The sequence below is a fragment of the Quercus robur genome, chromosome 2, assembly GCF_932294415.1.
Source record: "Quercus robur chromosome 2, dhQueRobu3.1, whole genome shotgun sequence".
Lineage (NCBI taxonomy): Eukaryota > Viridiplantae > Streptophyta > Magnoliopsida > Fagales > Fagaceae > Quercus > Quercus robur.
Window position 1 is genome coordinate 94,787,023 of NC_065535.1, and position 25,392 is coordinate 94,812,414.

The following is a 25,392-nucleotide window of genomic DNA, read 5'->3' on the forward strand; positions in this document are numbered from 1 at the left end:
CCACAACAATTCCCTTGATCACCACAAAAACAACAACAACAAGAATCACATGAGCCACCGTCACAACTACAATCACAATTACTAGTACAGTCATCATCACAATTACTAAACTCATCACTCATCTTGAAAGGACCTAGTTAAAGCTTCAAGAAAAATTCACACATAGGAGAGAGACTGAGAGATCAGGGTCTTGAATCTTATATAAATCAACACAACAATGGCTATTTAAGGTTTCTCTTTACGAGTTCTATTTGGAATTGGATTACTTGTTCTATTTCTATGTGGACTACGGCATCTTAAGGTATTTGGTTTTCCTAAATATTAGCACTACGTCGGTGATATTTGAGTTTAACTTCTGTGCGGAGGTGGCGAAAAAGAAGTGATTTACCTCACCCAATTAATGAAAGCCACGTCATCATTTTATAGACAAATCAATACACCCAGCACACACAATCATAGCACCGGAGCTAAACCCCAAATCTTCTCTCCTCCTCTCTTCTTAGCACCGGATCTCTACGCCGCCACATACACCGCCGCACGCGTCGCTTCCTGCGTCTGAAAATTATGTCGGAGCCTTCGCAAGTGTGGTGTCACTACCTCAAGGTGTGTTCTTTGAAGATTTGTTATTTCCCCAAATTTTGGATTTCGAAATATTGATGGGTTTGAGGTATTTTTTGGATATCAATCACTTGATTTGGTATGGGTTTTCCTGGTTTTTGTATTTTCATGGGTTTTGATCGGATTATTAAGTTATAGGTTCAAAGCCTAAAAAAAATCTGATTGGGGTTCTTCATTTTTTTTTTTCCAGCTAGCTTGGGTTCTTACTTATTATGTTTCAGCTCCAAATCATGATTCTTGTGGGCTTCCTTTTTAATTTATGAAAATTTTTTGAGGTTTTCTGTGTATTTGGATCCCCTGTATTGCTTTGTTATTGTTCTTTTGAAAGGATTCATTTAGTTAGTTGAATCGTTCTTTATGTTAATAGTTAATACATACCATTCATGTTCTTATAATATATACCGTGGGAATTTGCTGAGGGAATGTGAGTTAGTGAGATTGATTAAATGCAATGAAGTAAAACCAAGGTAGCACCAGCTTTGGTCTAATTTTGTTTCAGCTCTATAACCACGTTTAAATCGTTGGAGAAAAAGAACAATGAAACAAAATTAGACCACAGGGCAACGAAGGGTATCGAGATTGGTAGAATGCAAATAATGCAGTATATTTAAGGTTGGGTAACTTGCCTGTATTATTGAGCATAACAATCACATTTGATATCTGTCTTGCTAACACAAAATAGTCTTGCATTGAACATACTTTCATAAAAAGGATGTCTTTATCACTTCATTTTAGTTTCTACAAATGCAATTCTAGATTTGTACATAAAGATTTATGAAGGCTAACTTTTGAGTGTGTTAGCTTATCAACGTCCATGAATGATAAATTATAGATTGAACTGCCAAATGGGTGCTATCATATGGCTTTGTATCGGCTAAGTTCACGAGTTAGCCAACAAAGTTTTTGTTGATGGTTACGAGTGTTCTCAAGATGTATATGACTTCTTGTTCTTTTTTTTTTTTTTTTTTTTAAATGACTTCTCAAGATTCAAGTGGGTTTTTAAGTGTTTATATTGTCTAATTTCTTTTGTTAATGTTAGCTGCAACTTATTATGTTTTTCTTTTTTCTGAACTATGATGCAGACAGGTGGTTTTGAATATTTTAAGGAAAATTGCCCTACTATCTTGATTGAAATCTTGGAGTATGAGGCTAGAGTTAGTGAACACTCTGTCATCCAATGCTAGCATGGAAATGAAGCCTAAAAATCATGTATTTTGGAGAACAATTGAATCAGCAAAAGTCACTTCCTAGATTTGGTTTTCTATTTAAATAACTGTGGAGGGGATAAAGCCCTGAAATGAGGAAATTTTATATTTGAACTTTCTCTACTTCTTGCTCTTTTCACAGCAAAACCTTGTATTTTTGAGAACAATTGAATTTATAAATCATGCAATTGGCATATTGCAAGTGGTAATTGACTTATTACAGAAGTTGTGTAAATAGTACCTTTGGCATCGCGATGTAATCTTTTAGAGATCTATCTAGTGGCAAATGGCAATTGTTTCTCTATTAAATCTTTCGACATCACTAAAATAGACTTCCACCAATTATTTCTCCATATTAAATTGTTGAAGGAATCGGCTAGTTTACAAGAAGGTGAATAAAACTTTAAATTTTTATCAACACATCTCAAAAACTTTTAATCATTTCTTTCCAGTAATATAAAACCTGTCACAATTTAATATTTAAAGGATCATGAGATTGATAAGTACTCCATACAATTGTTGAAAAGTTTTTAATTTTATTGTTTAATCTAAAGTATAACCTATCACATAGTTTGAGAATATATTTGAAAATAAAACCTGTCATAATTCTATTTAACTGTCTCTAATTCAAAATACATTCATTTGAAACAAATAAAACATGTCATGATATATTGTACGAAAAGAAGATCACAAGATTGGAAATACATTTGAAATGAAAGCTGTCGTGATATATTGTACAAAAAGAGGATCACAGGATTGCAAATACATTTGCAATAAAACCTGTCGCGGTTTCAGTATACAAAAGAGGATCATACGATTGGAAATATATTTAAATAGAACCTATCACAATTCTTTCTAAAAGTTTCTAATTCACAATACATTAATATGAAAGTTTCAGAAAGTTTTGATGATTCAATTGCTCTCCAAAAAACAGGATTTTTAGGATTCATTTCCATGCCGCCGTTGGATGACAGATTGTGCACTAATCTTAGCCACATACTCCAAGAATTCATTCAAGACAGTAGGGCAGTTTTCCTTTGAAGTATTCAAAACCATCTATCTGCATCACAGCTGGGAAAAAAAATTGAGAATAAGCTGCAGCCAAAATTAGAAGAAAAATCTAGACAATAAAAACACTTAAACACAACTTGAATCTTGAGAAGTCATTACAAAACGAAGGGCATAACTACACAACAAAGCAACAGAAATATCAAACCTAATGGTGAACTTTTAGTCATACTTGCTGTCATCAATCTAGTCTGACAATTTTTTTTAAAATTTTTTTTTATCATCAATCCTAGTTTGACACTCTCACCAATAGATCTGGAACATTTAGAAAGACTAGCAGTTTTTTAAAAGTATGTCATTAGCATCTGCCGATGTACTTCAATTTTAGTTATGACATTCTCGCAATCAGATTTTTAATATTTATTAAAATGTTAATTAACTTTTCCTTCTTGTAACAGAATTTTATCAAACATGATTTCTTTGACATTACTGTATGGGGCATAGTACTAAACCCAGATCAATTGACCCACATTAATGATTTACTAACTTTCAGGATCAGGATCCTTTTTGAGGATATGTTAAAATTTCATTAACTTTTCCTTCTTGTAACACAAGTTCATCAAACATGATTTCTTCTACATTAGTGTATGGGGCACTAGTACTAAAAGTAAAAGCCCACCCAGATCAACTGACCCACGTTAATCAAATCCACAAGGACATCATGTTAAACCGTGAAATTGTTTAATTAAATTAAAAGAGATAGCATGAAAAAGCAAGCAAGTGAAAATTAAGTCTGAATTAGATGGCATGAAAAAACAAAACTATCCGGCCAGGGAGAGGGGAGTGTGGCCGGTAGGTGGGCATATTGAGCGCAATTACTCATTCAGTTATCCTCTCAAATGAGAGTCCCCTGTATTCTCCAGGCCTTTCCAGTAGAATGCAGTTCAAAATGCAACTTGATAGCAAACTACTTAAGGGCCAAATTTACAAAACTCCTATGGGCTCAGGGGATAGTTAAACACTTAATATCACAGGTGTGTAATTGAGAATGAGAGAGAGATGCAAACATATTGACTAATAATTCATATTATTTAAACTGAAGGATGAGTACCATAGCATTCTACCGAATTTTTATTATTTGATCTCGTTTAAGTAAATTTCATATCACATTTTTAAAACATATAAGAATTAAAAAAAAAAAAATCTCATTTCCCACGGTATATATTATAGGAACATGAATGGTATGTATGTAAGCATTAACTATTAACATAAAGAACAACTCAACTAACTAAATGAATCCTTTCATATTTCAAAAAAAAAAAAAATAAATGAATCCTTTCAAAAGAACAATGGCAAAGCGATACAGGGGATCCAAATACATAGAAAACCTCAAAAAAAAATTCATAAATTAAAAAGAAAGCACACAAGAATCATGATTTGGAGCTAAAACATAATAACAAATCAATATTTCGAAATCCAAAATTTGGGGAAATAACAAATCTTCAAAGAACACACCTTGAGGTAGTGACACCACACTTGCGAAGGCTCCGACATAATTTTCAGACGCAGGAAGGACGCGTGCGGCGGTGTATGTGGCGGCGTAGAGCTCCGGTGCTAAGAAGAGAGGAGGAGAGGAGATTTGGGGTTTAGCTCTCCAGATCTGAAACTATCGTGTGTGAGGATGATTGTAGATTTAATGAGTTATGATTGTGTGTGCTGGGGTGTATTGATTTTTCTGTAAAATAATGACGTGGCTTTCATTAATTGGGTGGCGTAAATCACTTTTTTTTCGGCACCTCCGGACAGAAGTTTTTTATTTTATTTTGAAAATAGATAGAAGTATATTAAAAAAACTGAAGGAGTACAAAGTCTGCTGTAGGGGTGGCTCCCACAGACCAGACCCCAACAGTCAATACAATCAAAAGGAAAAGAAAACTATAAATCAAAAGGAAAATAAAACTATAAAGTAAAATGTATGCAAGAATCACAAAAGTGAGGGTAGCACACTCAGGTGCTCAGATGGTAGGCCTGCTACGAGTGAAACGTTGGTATTCGTCCAATAACGTTTCTGCACTCTTGAGTATTGCATGCGGCGGGGTTTGAGACGCTTCAAAGTAAAATCTATTTCACGCGTTCCATATGGACCATGTCACCATGGCCCACAACTCAAATTCTTTGCGGGACAACCTTCCCTTTAAAGATTGGGCTAAGCTGAAGAACGTCCTAGCCGAGGAGTCACTCTTCTGCAATTTTCCTTTGACAAGAGCCCATACATTTCGTGCTAAAGGGCACTGCCACAGGATATGGAGAACCGTCTCATCACTCGAACCACACACCGCACATTTAGGGTCAATGGGTACTCGCCGACGTGCTAAGTTTGCTCGAGTAGGTAGGATATCCGAGCTAGCCCCCCACACGAAGTTTCGTACCTTAGGAGGGATAGGTAACTGCCACAGCCAGTTCCACATGGGCTTGTCTTCTTGCACCCTGGAGTGTTCGTCGTTCCCTGTCCTATTCATCCGGAGTGATACTTGATAAGCAGTTCGAACCGAAAACGTTTGGGCCTTATTTTCATTCCATATTAGTGTATCTCGACCCTCTAAACTCCCCAGGCGAATCCGCAGAACTTCATCTCTCAACGGTGGTTGAAACCAAGCATTGACCTTCCCCCTGTCCCACTGTTTAGTTTGTGGGTTTATAAAGTCCACCACCCTTAACATCAAGTCCACCCCATCATGAAAAGTCGGGGTGTGAGGTAGCCACTTGTGAGACTGAATACCAACCGAGCTCCCATCGCCGATTTTCCATATGGATCCCATCCTAATTAGCTCCCTAGCATTGAGGAGACTACACCACACGTAAGAGGGGTTGCACCCAAGTTTGGCCTCCATGAATGAGCATGTGGGGAAGTACCTTGCTTTGTACACTCGGTAGAACAACGAGTGTGTCCCATGGATGAGTCTCCACGCCTGCTTAGCCAACATCGCAAGGTTAAACGCATGAATATCGCGAAAGCCCACCCCCCCTCTATTCTTAGGAGTGCACAGCTTGCCCCAGTTGATCCAGTGAATTTTCTGCTCATTTCGAGTCTGCCCCCACCAATACTTTGCCAATACTGAGTTCATCCCATCACATACAGCTCTAAGGATTTTGAAGATGCTCATCAAGTACGTAGATATTGCCTAGGCCACCGTCTTAATGAGGACTTCTCTCCCAGCCTTAGAGATTTTTTTTTTCTTCCACCCCATCACCCTTTTAGAGATCCTTTCCTGAAGATCCTTGAAGGTACTGACTTTTGATCTGCCCCCCATTATGGGTAAACTTAGATATTTTTCGCAGCTTGTCATTACCTGCGCCCCAAACATAGATTGAATATTTTCTTGAACCTCTCGACGTGTGTTCCTGCTAAAGAACAATGCAGTCTTTTGGCGATTAATAACCTGCTCCGAAGCCTTTTCGTACTGGGCTAGCATGTCCATCAACCGACAACATTCATCCGTTTTTGCTTCACTAAACAGTAGGCTATCGTCAGCGAAAAGAAGGTGAGAGATACGCACCCCACCCTGACAAGAAGTAAGTCCTTTCAAGTGGCGGGTTTCAGTCGCCTTTCGCAGCAAGGAGGAGAGCCCTTCAGCGCAAAAAAGGAAGAGGTATGGAGACAATGGGTCCCCTTGCTTGATGCCTCTAGAGGGGGAGACATATCCGCAAGGTTCGCCATTAATAATGATGGAGTAAGAGGTTGTACGTACTGTCAGCATTGCGAGGTCCACCCACTGCATTGGAAAACCGATTCTCAACATGATTTTTTCAAGGAATTCCCATTCCACCCTACTGTAAGCCTTGCTAACATCAAGCTCGACTGCCATGTGCCCGACCTTCCCTCTCCGCCTATTCCGCATCCTGTGTATCATTTCATATGCAACAGAAGTATTATCTGTGATAAGCCGTCAGGTACAAATGCACTTTCGGAGTCCGAGATAACATTAGATAATATAGGTTTCACCCGATTCGCAAGTACTTTTGAGATAATCCTTGAGACAACGTTACCCAAACTTATAGGACGGTATTCAGTGATGAGTTGAGGATCCTTCTTTTTAGGAATTAGCATAATATGTGTATAGTTCATTTTATGCAAGTACCTCCCTGAGTGTAAGACAGAAAAAATCGCTGCAGTGACGTCGTGCCCTACAACGTGCCAAAATCTTTGGAAAAAGAAGGGAGACATACCGTCCGGGCCTGGTGACTTAGAGGGGTGCATCTGGAAGAGGGCTGCCCGGACCTCCTCCTCGGTGTATGAACACATCAAGCTCCTTGCCATCTCTTCAATCACTACGTTATCCACAGAGCTTAGCACATCCTCCATGCTAAGTTCCGTTGAAGCAGTGAACAAATCTTTGTAGTATGCTTCTGCTATGGCTGCTATCTCCCCTGTATTTGTGCACTAAACCCCATTTGAATCATGCAGGCCCTCGATGGTATTTTTCCTGCATCGTTGGCTAGCCCGTTGGTGAAAATACTTCGTGTTCTTGTCTCCAGCGGGAAGCCAGATGGACCGAGATCGTTGACGCCAGAACACCTCTTTGTGGTGTAGAAGGTCATTAATCTCTCTTCGAACCTCATTTATTTAGTCCAAATTTTCCCCGAAACCCACTGCCCTTAGCTCCTCCAGCTCACCCTGTTTGGTGTTTAACTTGTCCCGGGTGTTCCCGAAGGTATTCCTACTCCAAGCCACGAGGTCCATCCTGCACCTTTTAATTTTTTCAAACAAACAAAACATAGGACTACCTATAGGTTGATTTTGTGTCCAAGAGGTTCTAATCTGGTCTTCACACTCTGGGTGGGCCACCCACTTCTCCTCGAACCGGTGAAGCTTTGTTTTTCGGTGATGGCGTAAACCAGTGGGCTCAGTGGTTAACAAGATGGGGTCATGGTCAGAATAGACTGCTGTCATGTGAAGGACTTTTGCCTGTGGGTAAAGCTCTCGCCAATCCTACGAAGCACAAACCCGATCAAGTCGTTGTTCCACAAAGTCAACCCCATGTCTTCCGTTTCTCCATGTGTATCTATAGCCTTGAAAGCCCAAGTCCACTAGCCCGCAGTGAAGAAGTGTGGTCTGGAAATCCTGCATGGGTCGTAGCGGTTTGGGGGTTCAGCCATTCCTCTCATCAGAGTTGAGGATTTCGTTAAAATCGCCGAGACACACCCAAGGAAGTGATGCCCGACCCGCTAGATGCCTCATCAAATGCCATGTCTCACACTTTAGCCTTTCTTCAGGGTGCCCATAAACCCCTGTCAGTCGCCAAAGTAATTGCGATGGGGAAGAAATATGGATGTCAATGTGGTTAGGGGAGTAGGTCTGGGTAGAGACCACCACTTTATTCTTCCAAAGCAAAGCAAGCCCACCACTACGGTTCACACTAGGCACAACTAGCATCGAGGGAAACTCCAACTCCGTTTTAATGGACTGCATCTCACTGACTTTCAATTTTGTTTCCATAAGAAACAAAATTGTCGGTCCTTTTTTTCTTACCAAATCGGTAAGTACTTGAACTACCCGGCGGTTCCCAAGCCCCCGGCAATTCCAGCTCATGATGATCACGGTGTTCGGCGGGGCTGAGAGGCAGCCGCCGCCGTTGGAATAGTTGGTTTAGTTTCATCGGCCAAAACCTTTTGCCGCTTATTCTTCTCCTTCTCTGCATTAGAAACTTCTTTGTGCTTGTGGTCTCGTTCAACTCTCTTAGTACCAACCCGAGTGAAAGAGTTGGTGGGTTTGTCTTTCTTTTCATTGCATTGGGTTTGTGAAGTTGTTTTTCACGTAGTTGCTTTTTGTGGAAAATTACTAGTAGACCCCTTCTCCCATGCACGTGAATGTGGTTTCACTTTTGGCACGGATTGGGTCACGTGACCTTCTTTACTTTCTTGTTTATCCATACTATATAATATAGGTACAGTGAAAAGGTCATGTGTTGGAATGTCTGAAACCATAGAGTGTCGGTGTGGGCTGTCATGGGGTTGGCAGGTCTGTTTCGGTGTATGGTCGACTTCTATGGGATTTGGTTTCAAGGTGTTAGGTTCTGGTGGCAACTTTTGCTTGATCTGTGGAGAAAAATTGTCTTTGTCAGTCCCATGAATTCTGGATTTTCCGCCTTCGCAGGTGTCTACGTTTACAGTGCCTCGAAAATCGGTGTTGTCGGTCACATCACTCAGATTCAACCTTGGAGTTTCCGTGACCTGTGCGTCCCTTAGTGGCGTCGAAGTCGCCAGCGTTGGTCTGTGCCGTGGAGGGCTGTCCTCGGTACTTTGTGGACTGCCTGGTTTTGTTCGAATCCTAGCGCGAAGCCATTCTCCGTATGGCCTACTCTCGGTGGTTCCTTCGTACAGATGAGGGCATCAGTTTGCATCGTGACCCACTTTACCACACTGAAAGCACATTCCGACGAGCCTCTCGTACTTGTAAGCAACCTTGACTTGGTCGCCTTCTGGACTTACCACCTGACCGCCTCTCCGTATTGGTTTCTTAAGCGGTATCTCCACTCTAATCCGCAGAAAGCGGGCCTGGTTCGACGCGAGTTCCTTACAGTCTACTTCCATCACTCGCCCGATACCCCGACCGATATCCAGCCCCGCTTCCTCGTTGATGAGGTCGAAAGGCAGACCCCATACCTGGACCCATATTGGCAAACACGTGAACCGAACTGACCTGGCTGTCAAACCCATCTCCCATCTCTGCAACACCAACATATTGTTCTCGAAGCTCCACGGATCGTTGTCCCACACCCATTAGTTGGCTTTCCAATGAGAACCTGAATTGAAACAGTCCTTCCCCAACTTCTACGATTTTGAGGTTGCTACCCATTTTCCACACAGACCATAGGAGGTTTTTTGCAGCTCTTGCATTGAATGGGCAAGTGGTCATGAATTTTCCGATGAGGCTAAGGGAGTATTCCTCAAGAATCCCGTCCCTACCGGCCGCTCATATGGTGATAAGCTCCTCCTCTTCAGATGTTAATGAAATGTTTTGGATCCGTTCAATGAAGTCAGAATCCATTTAGGAAGAAGAGAGGGAGGGGAAAAGAAGTATACTGTATGAGGAGGAAAAGTTACGAATATGTCCGCTCTTACTCTCCACCGGTAGAGCCACGGTCAGAGGATAAGAGAAGGAGGGCTCACCCTTGGTGAGAGGAAACACTCCTACGAGAGGAGAAAAATAGAATTCACCAAAGTTACCTCCGGACAGAAGTTAAACTCATAAAATATTAGCACAATGCGAGTCCATATCAGGTTTAACAAAAGAGAAGAGAGGTTTTACGCCACCAATGAGGAGCTGCCACGTCAGATATTCAATGAGGACTCAATACACTCTATCACAACGAATTGTAGCTCAAATAAAACCAAAATCACCAAACAGAACGTGTTCAGAAGCCTTACCTGGAGAAAACAGCACCAACACCAACGCCTCCTCTCCTCTGACCAACGGAGCTCCTCCTCGCCACTGGAGCCGGTGCCCACGCACCCAAATGCTTCGGTTTGTTCCGATTAACCCTTTATTGTTTGTGAAAGTTCAAAAACGTGTACAAAAACACTTTTGAACGTTTAGACCCCCAAAAACCAATTTAATCAATACAAGCAATATGTTAAACAACTAGTGTGCGGAAACTTAACATATGCTATAACATGGAATTGATTAAACAACTATCTAAGCCACATCAAAATAAACCACAGCAGATTAATGTAAAGGCAGAGATAGAGAGGAAGGAAGATGCAAACACAGCGATAACACCAGATATGTTATCGAAGAGGAAACCGAAGACCTCGGCGAAAAACCTCTCCGCCGCCCTCCAAGCGGTAATCAATCCACTAGAAAATACAGTTGGGATACAAGGACAGCAATAGACCCTCCAAGCCTAATCTACCCAATGCACCTAAGCCCTCCAAGCTTCTTGCTCCAACGAGGTTGCGCCGAACCTTTTTCTTTTCTAGCTTTCCGGATTCCGCTACTACACCGTAGCATCAACCAATAAAGATTGGCTCCTTCCTAACTGCTTCCCAGAACTCCAAACGTCTGTCTCACAGAGATGATAATGGTGAGAACCAGGTTTGGTATAATGGCCTCTCAAGGATTTGACAATGGAGAGGAAGAGAGTGAGGGATTTTGATGAGACTCTAAGGTAGAGATTGTGGGTGAAATAATCTGGTTTTTCTTTAGGGTTTCTCTCTCAAAATTCTCTCTGGAAGCTCTCTTTCAATTGTGGGTTAAAAGGGTATTTATACTGGAGTGAAGAGGAATGCGAAACGTCAGGTTTTTCTCCAAAACAGGGGTGGCTCGCGGCTTGACCTCGCGGCTTGACTAAGTCGCGAGTTCCAGTCGCGAGTTAACCGTATGGCCAGTTGTCCTGTTTTGTCCTGTAGTGCTCCAGCTAGCATGACTGTTCATCTTCCAGCATGCTTGGCACGTGTGCAGATTCTGGCGGGTTGAAGCCGCGAGTCCAGCCGCGAGTTCCAGCCGCGACACTCTGTTTTCTTGCACACTCTTGAGCAATCTTCACACTATCTCACTCACTACCCTTACAACAATCCCACCTAAATACAGGGTTACTAAATGCTGAATTACAAGCAAATTTGGCACGGAATAAAGCCAATTAGATGGTTGAATAAATTCAACCTTACAATCTCCCCCTTTGGCTATTCCGTGACAAAACCCTAAAACAGACTCTAGACTTAACATGTGAGTTGGGAACAGTTGATCAAAACTCACTCACACCTAATTCTAGAAGCTGTGAAGCACTTGAATCATATGAACATAAACTCCTGAAACACAACAATACACCATGATCATTGTAAGCAGAAAATTATTAATGCATATGAAACAGGCAAAAAGAGATCAAGCATAAGATGGAGTTAATGAACAAACCATGGCTTGATCAACCAAGTGAACACCACAAGGTAGTGATCACAGTGTTCATTCACACTTGGAATGAACACAAGGACATACAAGCTAACAAGCACAAAGCAAGACACTTGTATGTTCAACACTCAACCAATGCATAGCTCACATGGCATATGCATCTAGGAACAATCTTACAAGGGCACAAGAGTGACAGTACATAAACCACAATGCAGAACATTTAGATTTAAAATACTGATTTCACATAGCATAAAGGCTGCACTTAAGCATGGTACATACCACAAGGCCTACAAACTATGCATAAAACAATAACCCTAAAAGCTTACATAAGCAAATGGGTACAAACCAACAAATACCTGAATAATCATCATCAAACATATATAAAAGTTTATCCAAGAGTATATGAAGAAAGTTAGAAACAGTTATACACCAAAACACAGTGTATCAAAACCAAAATAACCATAAGTTTTGAAGATAAGACGAAAAACAAAATTATGTGTGTGTGTGTACTCCCCCTATCACTATGCACACTTCCCTTTGAACTTTTCTCCCCCTTACTGAATGCTCTCCCCCTTTTTGTCACGAATAGCTAAAGACTCTCGTCCAACTTTCGTTGAATCTCATCTAGCTGATTCTCCATAGTCTCGAGTCGCATTTGGACATGGTTGTTTGTGGAGTAGAGAAGTGCCACAAGCTCATCAACCCGTTTCTGAATATGCTCAAGAACACTGCCAACTCTGTCAGTAGGAGAAGCAGTTTGTGCTTGCGGAATACCAGCCGGTGAAGCTTCAGGAACATCACGAGATGCAGATGTGGTATGTGCAGGTGTCTCTGAGTCAGGGGCAGATGAAGGACCCGGAGAGATGTGAGCATGTCTTAGTGATTTGGAGGAGTGACTTCTGCTCGCTTGAAGAGTTAACAAAGAAATGGGACGTTGACGAGTCAACATTTTACCATCTGCAGGAGGAATAATGCCAGCACTAAGGATGAGTTTCATGACGAGACTGCAAAATGGAATGATTCCTCGAGCTGTAGATCGACAAGCGGTCTTCCTCAAGTTGTAGTAGATGTGAGCACATATATCAATGGGGGCTCCGGTAATGAGATCACACAGAAATATAGCTCTCCCAAGATTGATGAATGTAGTGTTGGACAATGGGTAGAGATTGGTGAACATGATCAACTTCAGTGTGGTCAACTCAGGTGCAAACTTTGCGGTGCTGATGGAAGTTCCTGCACTAGACACCTCATGATCGTGTCCTAGGATTTGTAGAATTTCCCCAACCTCTGGATTTCGTTCATCATAGGGAGTTAAGTTCACATTCTGAGGTCTGGTGATGCCGAGAAGATCTGCGATGGAGTCTGGGGTAACACTAAACTCTGTTCCTCTGACCCAGAAAATGAGGATAGGTCCAAGATCAGATGCATTGGAGAAGCATTCCTTGACCAGCTCATCCATTGGATCATCAAAGTTTCCGAACAAGTTTGCCCAGTCTCGTTTCTCAAAGATTCGAGGGATGAAAGTAGTCCCTAAGGTGTTGAACTCTACTACCCGCTCCACTATAGTTGTTGACTTGTCAAACACATTTGAGTAGGCGTGTGAGTTCAGGGGAACTCTGAATCTATCCTCATTGGGATCTTGAGATGCTTGAGATGAAAGACGAGTCCTTTTAGCAACTGGGGTTGCTGGTTCGTCAGAAACAATGTCTTTACCCCTGGAAGATCGACGAGACATCTGCAAGAGAACAGGCCAACAGAAAAGAACCAAGCAACAATACCCCACAAAAGATTGTCAACAAGATTCAGTATAAACAATATTTCAATATAAAAACCCAGACTGAATAAAGTGCAGACCCAACCAATCCTTCCAACAAAGGACGCATAAACTAATACGTGCATCAAAGTTGGTGAAAGTGCACCAAGACAAAGAAAGGCAACACAACTGTCATTGAGACACGGTAACATGACCATGATATGCAATAAGAAACAGCATATGAGCATTTAGAACAGATAACATAAATCACTCCATCAGAGACAGGAACATGGGGAAAATATTTCAATCATGAAGAAACCAAACATCCACACTGGAGCACGTGGAAAGACAAACATTATGTTATCATATCAACTCAGAAACCAGAACCAAACACCAACATCAATATTCAGGCAAGTGTAATGAGTAAGTCACATAAACACCAAACCCATTTCAGAAAAGATCCTCAGATTCAATAATCAGCAAAAAAAATCAGAACAATGAAAAACACATAGACTGCTCAGCATGAAAACGGGTGAGAACAATATCAAAACAGGATACGCCATACCCATTACACATAGAGATAAGAATAACAAACACAAAACCAGTCCAAAACAGTAACAGAAATATGCAGGAAACAGAAACTGAGATTTGAGAAAGCAAAACCCATACCTTTTCTTGATGATTTGGAGAAGAAACGAAGCACCAAAAGGATTTGAAAAATGGATTCACGACGAGTTTTGGGAGAAAACAGCAGTTTTAAGAGAAAATGAACAGTTACAAAAGTTCGAGGGAAAACTGAAAGAGGTTTAAAACTGCTCCTGTTTCTGCAAAACACGCGATTTTCGCGACTGGTTCAAGTCGCCACACAGTCGCCAGCTCAAGCCGCCAAAACAGTCGAGGAAAATTTTGAAAAAATTTTTCTAAGTGTTTTTCGCGACTGGAAGGTCTACCCGCGAGTGAGTCGCGAGCCGAGCCGCGAAAATCTCTGAGTGAATCTCGCGACTGGACCTTCCACTCGCGAACAAGTCGCCAAAACTGACCAGCGAAGATGCAACTGAGGCTCGCGACTTGACACACCCGCGACTGAGCCGCCAAAACAGGGCAAAACTGTATTTTTGAAATTTTCAGATTTTTCCAGCAAAATACTTTCCAAAAACACCTAAAACACTCAAAAATCTTTTTGTGCTTGAATTATCAAAGATTGAGCATGTGAAAACACATTTTATCAAGTACAATCACACAAATGAATACGGCATTTATCAAACATAAACTTGTGTGTTGTGTGTGGATATCAACAATGAAATAGTCCTTTGTCTAATGTGAAGCTTCAATGATCAATTCAACCAAGGCATACACAATTAGCACTAGATCATGTGACCAATCTCAATTATAGAAATATGAATATATGACTTCCCACACAACTTGATAACATAACTTCGAGCCTTTCATTTGACTCCACTTTCAGCCATAACATATGATCTTTTGAGGCAATCATCTCTCATTGTGAGAGGTATAGACAACATTTTTCTTTGAAGAACAGGCCTTTGGCCTTTTTGAAAGAAATTTCACTTTTGATATAAGGTCGCTTACCCTTTTTCCTAGTCAAATACTAGAATGTGCGACAGGCTTTTGCAGCTCAATATCTCTTTTCATTTGGAGATTTACATTTAGTGAGCTCTTTTTAGCAAAAAAAATAAAAAATGGGAAGAGATATAGACACAAGTCTATGCATGTTTCAAGATCAACATAACCATTCACTAATCATTCATGACAAGTTCGAAGATCTATTTACAACAATCACATAGAATTCAAGATTTTTCCCATAGTGATATGAGTGCATGAAGACAAGCAATGTTCGACAATGCACAAAGCCATTAGCACAAAGGTACACGGCAAAACGAGTTTTAAGACAAAACTCAACAAAGTCAAACAAGCCTTTTTGATTTTCAAATTTTTATGTAATTTTTGGATTTTTGACTCAAAAAAAAAACAAAAAGATTGATAAAACACAATTAAGAAATATTCGCAAACAAACAACCAAAATCAAAAACAACAAGCATACCAAACAAACATAGTCACAAAGCATAGGAAGTATTAATGCATGGACATGTTGTAATGCTTATGCATGAGTACCCCTTTTCACCCACACGTCACTTGCGTTTGGGGTGATTTCCTTAAAGGATTGGGTACGAGAGTTAGGGCTTTCAAACCTTCGTGAGAAGCTTTCCAAGCAGTTGGTGAATGCACCAATCATCTTCATCACGTTCACCATTCCGGGATCTCCATGTTGCTCTCTAGGTTGATCACCTGCCCAAGTTCTCCTATCAACTCTTGGTCCTCCTGACCTTTGAGGAGTTGCACTGTTCATTGCCCTCAGCTTTTGGCAATTTGGTCGAGTGTGCCCTTGAAGTCCGCAATAATGGCACACATACATTCCTCTAGGACCTCTTTGTGGTCGTGGGCGTGACTTGGCACGAGACTCGGACCTGCCCATAGACTGATTCCGATGATTCAGCATCCGTTGGTCCACCACATTCTTCTTTTTCTCCACCTCGAGGTTCACACTCGTAGAGTCAGCTACAACTGGATCTTTGGACTTCACAAACTTCACTTCTTTAGTGACATTTCCAGTTGAGCTACTTCCTCCGGTATATCCCAGTCCGGATTTGTCTGAGAAGCTCTTTTGAGATGATATAACATCATCAAGCTTCTTGGTGGTGACCCTCTCTATTTTTGCATTTGCTTGAACAACCTCACTTTCAAGAAATCTAACTTTAGTGTAAGCTTCGGAGAGCTCGCCATTCAAAGTTTCAATCTCGTATTTGGCCTCCCTATACTGGATTAGGAGACTTTTGTAGTCCTCCTCAGCCTTCTTCATCTTTCTCACAGCAGCCTTGGCCACCCTTGTGTATTCACCAGATTTCTCCAAAAGTGAGTTGTAATTTTCTTGAAGAGTAGCTGTGCTTTCTTCTTCTTCAGCTTCCGATTCTTCAACAATACCTAGTGAGTCATCCTCACTATGTTCTCCAAGGTCTTGAACAAGCAAATTCAATTCATCCGAAGACTCAACATGAGCAATAGTCATGAAAGCTGAATAGTTCCCTTCTCCATCACAGCTCTCTTCAGATTCTGAGTCGGATGAGTCGGAATCACTTAAGGTCGTGGCATACACCTTGCCTTTTGATTTCAAATAATTAGGACATTCCCTCTTGAAGTGTCCATGCCCGTTGCATTCAAAACAAGTAACACCTTGTGTTGATTGGGATTCTTTTCCATCTTTCCTTTGGAAATCCCTCTTCTCCCTTCCAGAATTTTGGAATTTTCTCTTATCATCAAATTTTCCATTGTTTTTGAATTTCAAAAACTTCTTGAAATTTTTAACAAGATAGGCTACATCCTTGTCCACCATATCTTCTCCCGAAGAGCCTTGATCTTCCACCTTCTCATTGACAGTCTTTAGAGCAAGGGATTTTCCCTTCCGTTGATTTGGCAGTGACATCTCATAGGTCTGTAGAGATCCAACCAGCTCTTGTACCTTGATGTCGTCAAGATCCTTGCTCTCTTCAATGGCTGTCACTTTGGCACGGAAGCTTTCCGGCAATGATCAAAGGATCTTCCTTACAATCTTAGAGTCCTCCATCTTCTCCCCCAAGTTAAACTTGCTGACAACCACTTCATTTAACTTCCCATAGAACGAGTCGAAAGACTCATCCTCACTCATCTTGAGCTCCTCAAACCGAGTGGTCAGCATTTGTAACTTGGTATCTTTCACCTTCTTCGTGCCTTCATAAGTTGTTTCCAGAATCTCCCATGCATCTTTGGCAATAATAATGTGAGAAATCCTGTGAAATTCATCTGGAGACACACCACAGAAAATAGCATTTAGTGCTTTACTGTTAGCATTAGATGCAGTAAGTGCTGCCTTATCCCATGTGGATTTGGCTGCCTCAGGTTTGGCCCAACCAATCTCAACAGCATCCCACACGGATTCATCAATAGAGCATAAAAAGGCTCTCATACGAACCTTCCAAAATGCATAATTACTTCCATCAAAATATGGAGGTGCATTAAGGGATTGAGACCTATCCATCTCAAAAGAAAGGGAGTCAAGGATCACACAATGGTAATGAAACCAAACAGCTGTGTACCCGCTCTGATACCAATTGAAAGTTCAAAAACGTGTACAAAAACACTTTTGAACGTTTAGACCCCCAAAAACCAATTTAATCAATACAAGCAATATGTTAAACAACTAGTGTGCGGAAACTTAACATATGCTATAACATGGAATTGATTAAACAACTATCTAAGCCACATCAAAATAAACCACAGCAGATTAATGTAAAGGCAGAGATAGAGAGGAAGGAAGATGCAAACACAGCGATAACACCAGATATGTTATCGAAGAGGAAACCGAAGACCTCGGCGAAAAACCTCTCCGCCGCCCTCCAAGCGGTAATCAATCCACTAGAAAATACAGTTGGGATACAAGGACAGCAATAGACCCTCCAAGCCTAATCTACCCAATGCACCTAAGCCCTCCAAGCTTCTTGCTCCAACGAGGTTGCGCCGAACCTTTTTCTTTTCTAGCTTTCCGGATTCCGCTACTACACCGTAGCATCAACCAATAAAGATTGGCTCCTTCCTAACTGCTTCCCAGAACTCCAAACGTCTGTCTCACAGAGATGATAATGGTGAGAACTAGGTTTGGTATAATGGCCTCTCAAGGATTTGACAATGGAGAGGAAGAGAGTGAGGGATTTTGATGAGACTCTAAGGTAGAGATTGTGGGTGAAACAATCTGGTTTTTCTTTAGGGTTTCTCTCTCAAAATTCTCTCTGGAAGCTCTCTTTCAATTGTGGGTTAAAAGGGTATTTATACTGGAGTGAAGAGGAATGCGAAACGTCAGGTTTTTCTCCAAAACAGGGGTGGCTCGCGGCTTGACCTCGCGGCTTGACTAAGTCGCGAGTTCCAGTCGCGAGTTAACCGTATGGCCAGTTGTCCTGTTTTGTCCTGTAGTGCTCCAGCTAGCATGACTGTTCATCTTCCAGCATGCTTGGCACGTGTGCAGATTCTGGCGGGTTGAAGCCGCGAGTCCAGCCACGAGTTCCAGCCGCGACACTCTGTTTTCTTGCACACTCTTGAGTAATCTTCACACTATCTCACTCACTACCCTTACAACAATCCCACCTAAATACAGGGTTACTAAATGCTGAATTACAAGCAAATTTGGCACGGAATAAAGCCAATTAGATGGTTGAATAAATTCAACCTTACAGTTTGATTAGTGTTCTCCCCAATATTTAGGTTTCAAAATTTTGATGGGTTTGGTTTTTTGGACGTTAATCACTTGCTTTGGTATGGGTTTTGTTGTATTTTGGTACCTTGGTGCCTTTTGATTGGATTCCAAAGTGGTTAAGTTCAACCCTAAACAAATCTGATTTGTCTATTATGAGAATCTTGTTTTCATTTTCCAGCTAATTTTGTTTGGGTTTCAAATCATGATTTTTTTTAGGAAGAAACATTTTGGGGTTTTTCTTTGTATTTTATCCCCGGTCTTGGCTGCTGTGTTTGTTCTTTTGATTGGATTTATTTAGTTAGTATTTCAAGTTCTTACATGAATAAATCATATATTATGTTTGCATTGAGATCTTTGGTGATATTAACCATCAGAGTGACATACTTATTTTCTACATGTCCCTTAAAGCTTTTGGATTGTCAAGCTTCTATTGCTTCAGAAGAAAATGTCATTGTTATTTGGGTGATTCATAATAAGGGCCAATTTAGATCAAGAAATTATCACAGTTAACTATAAAACCAAAATATTCAAATATAAACAGGAAGATAAATAGTAGAATTGTAGGAAAATTACTATAAGAAAAAACCATTCTTTCATGAAATAATGTGTAGTTCCTGCTGTAATTATCTGTTTATGGAACTCAGCCTATCATAAGTTTGGCTTTACTTAACCATAGTAACACTTTGCTTGAATCTATATCAATTACGCTTTGGCATGTCTTTCAGCTACTCTAAGCTCTGAAGAACTTATGCTATTTCTCTAAGAAAATGTCATTGTTATTCTTCTTTTTGGGGTTTTTCTTTGTATTCTATCCCCAGTCTTGCACTGCTGTGTTTGTTCTTTTGCGCGCTGCTGTGCATTTTCCAGCACTTCCTGCATCAGTTGTTAGGCTCACAGGGGCTGGTGATTGCTTGGTTGGTGGGATGCTTGCTTCCATTTGCGCAGGTTTAAATCTTATGTAGAGTGTGGCAGTTGGAATTGCGGCAACCAAAGCTGCTGTTGAGGCAGAAACCAGTGTGCCTACTGCATTTAGTTTGGCCTCAATTGCAGGTCTGTGTTCACGTATTCCATTTACAACTATTTTGTCTAGATATATAAACTTTGCTTGATAAGTTCTTCTCATAAAGGGTTTTGGGCTTTCCTGGAATCAAATGAATCCATATCATATTCCATAGCATTTGGAGGCACCAGTCCATTATCAAAATAGGAGTAGTAGTCATCACAAAATAATTAATGTTCGCTATCATTTCCATTTCTTGTACCAAATTCTCATTAATTTTGAAATTTATAGTTAATGGTCCTTCCAAATGCTATGAGAAACAAAATGAATGTACTATTGGGGGGGAGGGGTGGGGATGGACTTCGCTATGTTCAATAGAGCAGAGCATTTGAACTCGTTCTAGGGGCTATCCAAATGCCATACTGATGAATTGGGCTTGAGAGAGATGTACTATTTTGAGCAGTAATGTGCACCTCTTTGTACTTTGTGAATTGACAAGGGTCTTGCCTAAAGGATAAATTACAATGACAACCCCTGTGCTTTGTCCCTAAAGCAATGGCATCTGCATTGGCAGATCTATGTTAGGGCCAGGGGGCAAAATTCTAATAAAATCTTGTGTGTGTGTGTGTGTATTGAGTATGTATATATATTTTTTTTTTCGAAATTTTGGTAGACAAATACTTTTAACAGTTACCAAAAATTTATCATATCCAAATTGATGTATTTGCTCTGTTTAACTTTCTTTTCGATCAAATTTTCCAAAGTCTACATACCATATCCTTAGTATCCTATATTATCTTGAATTAACCATTGGTTGATTTCATATGTATGTCACTTTAATTAAGAAAAAGTGGTTCTGGCTTGAGTCAATTTGAATTTGAGTTTTAATTCAATCTAAACTTGATGTTTGTAATTAGATGTAAGTCCATTTCTAGACCTGTTTTTGTTTATTAACTTGTGTTATTTCTTTATGCTGATTTGCAATAGGAAAGACTGAAGTTGGAGCAGTTATTGGTGTTGCTAGAAAGGACTGATGATAGGATGCACAGAAAGCATTGTCATTGATTATGAACAATATACTTCATCCCTTGTAATCAAATTTGTTGGGGTGGACCATGATAAATTTAGTGTGATGTAGTTTGTATTTTTCTTGTGTTTATTGTCAAATGCATGCGAATAATGTAATCACATGAAAGAGTTGTATAATAATATAATCTATCCTGGATAGATATTTCCTACCCTTTACCACCTTGAAGTTATACATGATTGTATAAAAGAGATTAGATTAACATGGTTGGAGAGGCATTACTTGATCGAGCTCCATGCAAAATTGATTTTGGTTTTTTTTATTTAATTTTCTTTTAAGGGGTCCAAAAGTACTTTGACGGGATTAAAAACTCTTTAAGTTGATATTGTCAATTTCAATAATAAAAAAAATTTAGGCCTTTAAATTGAAAACTTTTTTAAGGTTAAAGTTGAAATTTTGGAGCTTTAAAGAAAAGCGATAAGTAATTTATTGTACGAGTTTCATAAATCCAAATTAAATCTTTAAAACATTATTCACTATAATTTGTTTTTGAAGGGCTCAGAAAGTACTTTAAGGGTTAACGCTCTTGTACTTTAAGGGCTCTCTTGACAATTTCGCTAAAGAGCTTTAAGGTGTTCTTTAAGATTGAAATCAAATTTTAAGTTTAAAGGAAAATTTTGAAACTTTTAAGAAAGTTTCTACAATTTATTGTTCATGTTTTATAAATCCAGAATTTTAATATGCTATATTTACACTATTTTGCCAAATCACTAAAGATCTCCTCAAATTTAAGCTCTATTTAAAAAAAAAAAAAAAAAAAAAAAAAAAAAAAAAAAAAAAAACTCAAATTGTAGTGATTTCACATGTGTGCTTAGTTTTCAAAAATAAGGTTAGTGATCAATGTAAATTATGTATACAAATAATAAACAGAAGCACAAATACTTACCGAGTTTTCGCCACAACAATTTCCTTGATCGCCACAAAACAACAACAAGAATCACATGAGCCACCGTCACAACTACAATCACAATTACTAGTACAGTCATCATCACAATTACTAAACTCATCACTCATCTTGAAAGGACCTAGTTAAAGCTTCAAGAAAAATTCATACCTAGGAGAGAGACTGAGAGATCAGGGTCTTCAATCTTATATAAATCAACACAACTATGACTTTTTAAGGTTTCTCTTTACGAGTTCTACTTGGAATTGGATTACTTGTTCTATGTGGACTATGGCATCTTAAGGTATTTGGTTTTCCTAAATATTAGCACCATGTCGGTGATAAAATATTAGCACAATGCGAGTTCATATCAGGTTTAACAAAAATAAAAAATAATTTAAAGAAAAAAAATTGAACTAGAAATCTAATAAATGAGAGACATGTGTATAAAAATAATTACCCCTAAATAAATGAGAGATATTGTTGGATAAAAAATATTGGAATCTAGACCTAATTTTAAAATTTGAATGAAGCAAATGCATTTCTTTAGTATGGTATTTATGTTTATATTTTAATTCTTCTTTATAACCATTAATTTTTAATAATTTGTTATTTTCTTATTATTTTTCTAGAATAATGCTACAATTACAAATTATTTTATAACATTTTTACAAACTGTTGATGTGACCATCTTTTTATTGGTTTTTATCTAAGCCTACCATTAACATCACTTTTTCATTTACCAACAACAACTCACCACATTAGCAGTTTGTAAAATTTTTTGTAAAAAAGTTTGTGTCTCTACTATTATTCATTTTCTATACATCCCCCTTCCAACTTCTATTTAATATTTTTGTTGAAAATGCATTAATTGACTAATAATTAAAAAACAAAACTTCCAAAAGAAGATTAAACTAATGATTTCCTTCAATAATGTCATTTGGTAATTATCATTAAATGCATAATAACTAATAACTACAAAAAAAAAAAAAAAAAAAAAAAAAAACTACCAAAAATATTCCTGTGACAATTCATAAACTACCACCAAATAAAAACTTCCAAAGGGAGAGATGACATATTAAACCAATAATTTAAAAAAAAATCAAATGTATTTATATTTTAGTAATATTTATGTGTTATCTCTTTATTTACACCAAGTTCTTATAGAATTTAATCTCTTGATAATATATAATATATAGGAGATTAAATTTTGTAAGGATGTCTTTCCAATTTTTTTTTTTTTTTTTTTTTGGTAAGGATGTGGTGTAAAATTCATGTTTTACCTCATCCAATCTCAACATACCACATCTTCTTATCACTTATTTAAAAATAGGCACAACTACACTCAATCAATTCTAATAGCCAGAAAAATTCCAACCAAATTAGGAGTTTATTGAGATGTTATTAGGTGTGGTAGGATGTATTGAATTTTAAGTAAAATACTAATGTGGCAATCTCTTATTGTACGATGTAAAACATGGAAAATTATTGAATACTCCTGGATTGCCATAAATGTGTACTCCCTCCTCTCACATGAATTGTGGGTCCCACCATAAATTTAATTAGTGAGACCTACAGTTATGTGAGAGGAGAGAGTACGCATTTATGGTATTTTGGGAGTACCCAATAATTACCTGTAAAACATGAGTTTTACATCTCATCCTTGCTAAATTCGAACTCTATAAATAAATCAATAACACCTTGATGCTTAAAAAAAATAAAAACCTATTTACATTGATAATAATAAAACAATTATTGTGCATAAAAATAATTATAAAAAATGAAAATGTTAACAAATGCTCTAAGAACATTTCTTAGTGAATCATTTTAAGAAATTTGTTATGAGAAAAGAAAAAAAAAATGTTTTGACAACTTTTTCTATTTCACATAAAAGTGGTGTCAGAACTTTCCTAAAATGATTTCTTAACAATTGCTCTAAAGGCACCAATTAACAAGACTCTTATAATAATATCAATATTAAAATTTAAAAAGAATTTGAAATTAGCTTCATTGGTATTAGAGCATTGAAGCTAATTTGGAATTCTTTTTATGTACACAACTGTGCTGATTTTGGCTATTGCTTCTGATGCTCATCCAGCCCCATCCACAATTATCCAACTCCATCCGCGTGGTTTTAGTAGTAAATTTGCGCTTGGTAACATATTGAAAGAAAAAAAGGCAATTAAAAATTTCAAAGAGAAACTTGTAAAGCTTTTGGATGAGCCAGCGGGAATCATTAAAAAAAATAAAATGTAAGCAGGGCCCACTCTCAATATGAGAAGGTTAATTATTGGTAGATGTCACAACTAATTGCAAGTTGTCTTGTAAAATCGTGTTTTGATTTAGTTATAATTTTGAAATGATATTTTGAAAACACGATTTTAGCTTGCATGTATGTACAGACGGTGCGAAAATAATTTCTTATTGAAGATAATATCATAATGTACTTCCTAGTTTTTTTTCTTTCCTTATTATGGAAACCTTCCTAATTCATCTTGATTGAATATTGTTACACAACTCATACTAATGTGCACACCAACCCCTCAATCTACACCGGGAGGACTGCTGATATGATCCTCCCTGACTAATGAAATGATGTCATTTATGCAAATATATGTGTGAACTTCTTAATCAGTACAAGGAATAAAAAATAAAGATTACTACATGATATCACATTTGTATATATATCAGTATTTTATTGGTTGAGAGGTTAGAGAGGACCACTTTATCAGTTCTTTTGGTGGACCTAATAATTTCTTCTCAACCGTATCCTCTAGACTCTTTGCGATTGAATAGTTTATTTATTCACAAATAACCGTGACAAATTCAAATTGATGAGATTTCAAGTCATTGATCCCCCCTAAGTCAGTAGAAATTTGGGCCAAAAGAATTAATACGATATGGCCTAAACTGGGCACAAAGTATTAAAGTGGGCAAGCAAAAGGCAATTATTGTTCAATGCGTTCAACTGGCACATGGGCCTTTCCTAAAACATTACCGGAAGGAAATTTTAGAATGGCCCATGTAGTCAACACTCAATGTTCACTTAGGATTTGGGCCTTGTCATTTATCTAAGGATTCAACCGTGATTTTAAAGTAATATTAGTGACACGTAAAAAAGTACAACTTTATACTACAACTTGTCACATGGCGAGTTATGAGTAGTGAAAGTGTATCCCCATATGGCCCTCCATCACACATCCACCAATCACAACTCGCCACATGATGAGTTGTGGCCCAAAGTTGGGCATTTTTATGTGTTCCTAACATTACTCGTGGTTTAAAGGTCTTCTTAAACCTCTATGGCTCTATCAACCTTTTTTTTTTTTGGTTGTTATGTGGCGAGTTGTGAATAGTGGAAGTGTGTCTTCACATGACTCACTATCACATATCCACCAATCGCAACTCGCCACATGGCGAGTTGTGGCACAAAGTTATGCATTTTTATGTGTCCCTAACATTACTTGTGGTTTAAAGGTCTTCTTAAACCTCTATCAACTCTTCTATAACTAGGACTGATATCAAGTCGGGTTGGGTTGGTTTTATTGCCACCAGCAACCCGACCCGATAAAAATCGAGTTTATCAGGGTGAAACCTGACCCAACCCGAAAAGTACGGGTCTTAGGTTGGGTCG

The 25,392-nt window shown here is 38.8% G+C and overlaps 1 protein-coding gene and 2 long non-coding RNA genes across 4 annotated transcripts in view; 1 reads left to right on the plus strand and 2 right to left on the minus strand.

Annotated features, from left to right (window-relative positions):
* The window catches only part of LOC126715973 (probable ion channel SYM8), a 36,413-nt gene that overhangs the window by 1,092 nt on the left and 9,929 nt on the right, over positions 1-25,392 (minus strand). The window lies entirely within an intron of this gene.
* Positions 226-2,040, plus strand: LOC126715998 (uncharacterized). The gene is made up of 2 exons (XR_007651989.1): positions 226-603; positions 1,701-2,040. It is a non-coding gene; the product is annotated as an uncharacterized LOC126715998 (long non-coding RNA).
* On the minus strand, positions 2,507-5,159 carry LOC126715993 (uncharacterized). The gene is made up of 2 exons (XR_007651983.1): positions 4,347-5,159; positions 2,507-2,894 (listed from the first exon to the last, which is right to left on the minus strand). It is a non-coding gene; the product is annotated as an uncharacterized LOC126715993 (long non-coding RNA).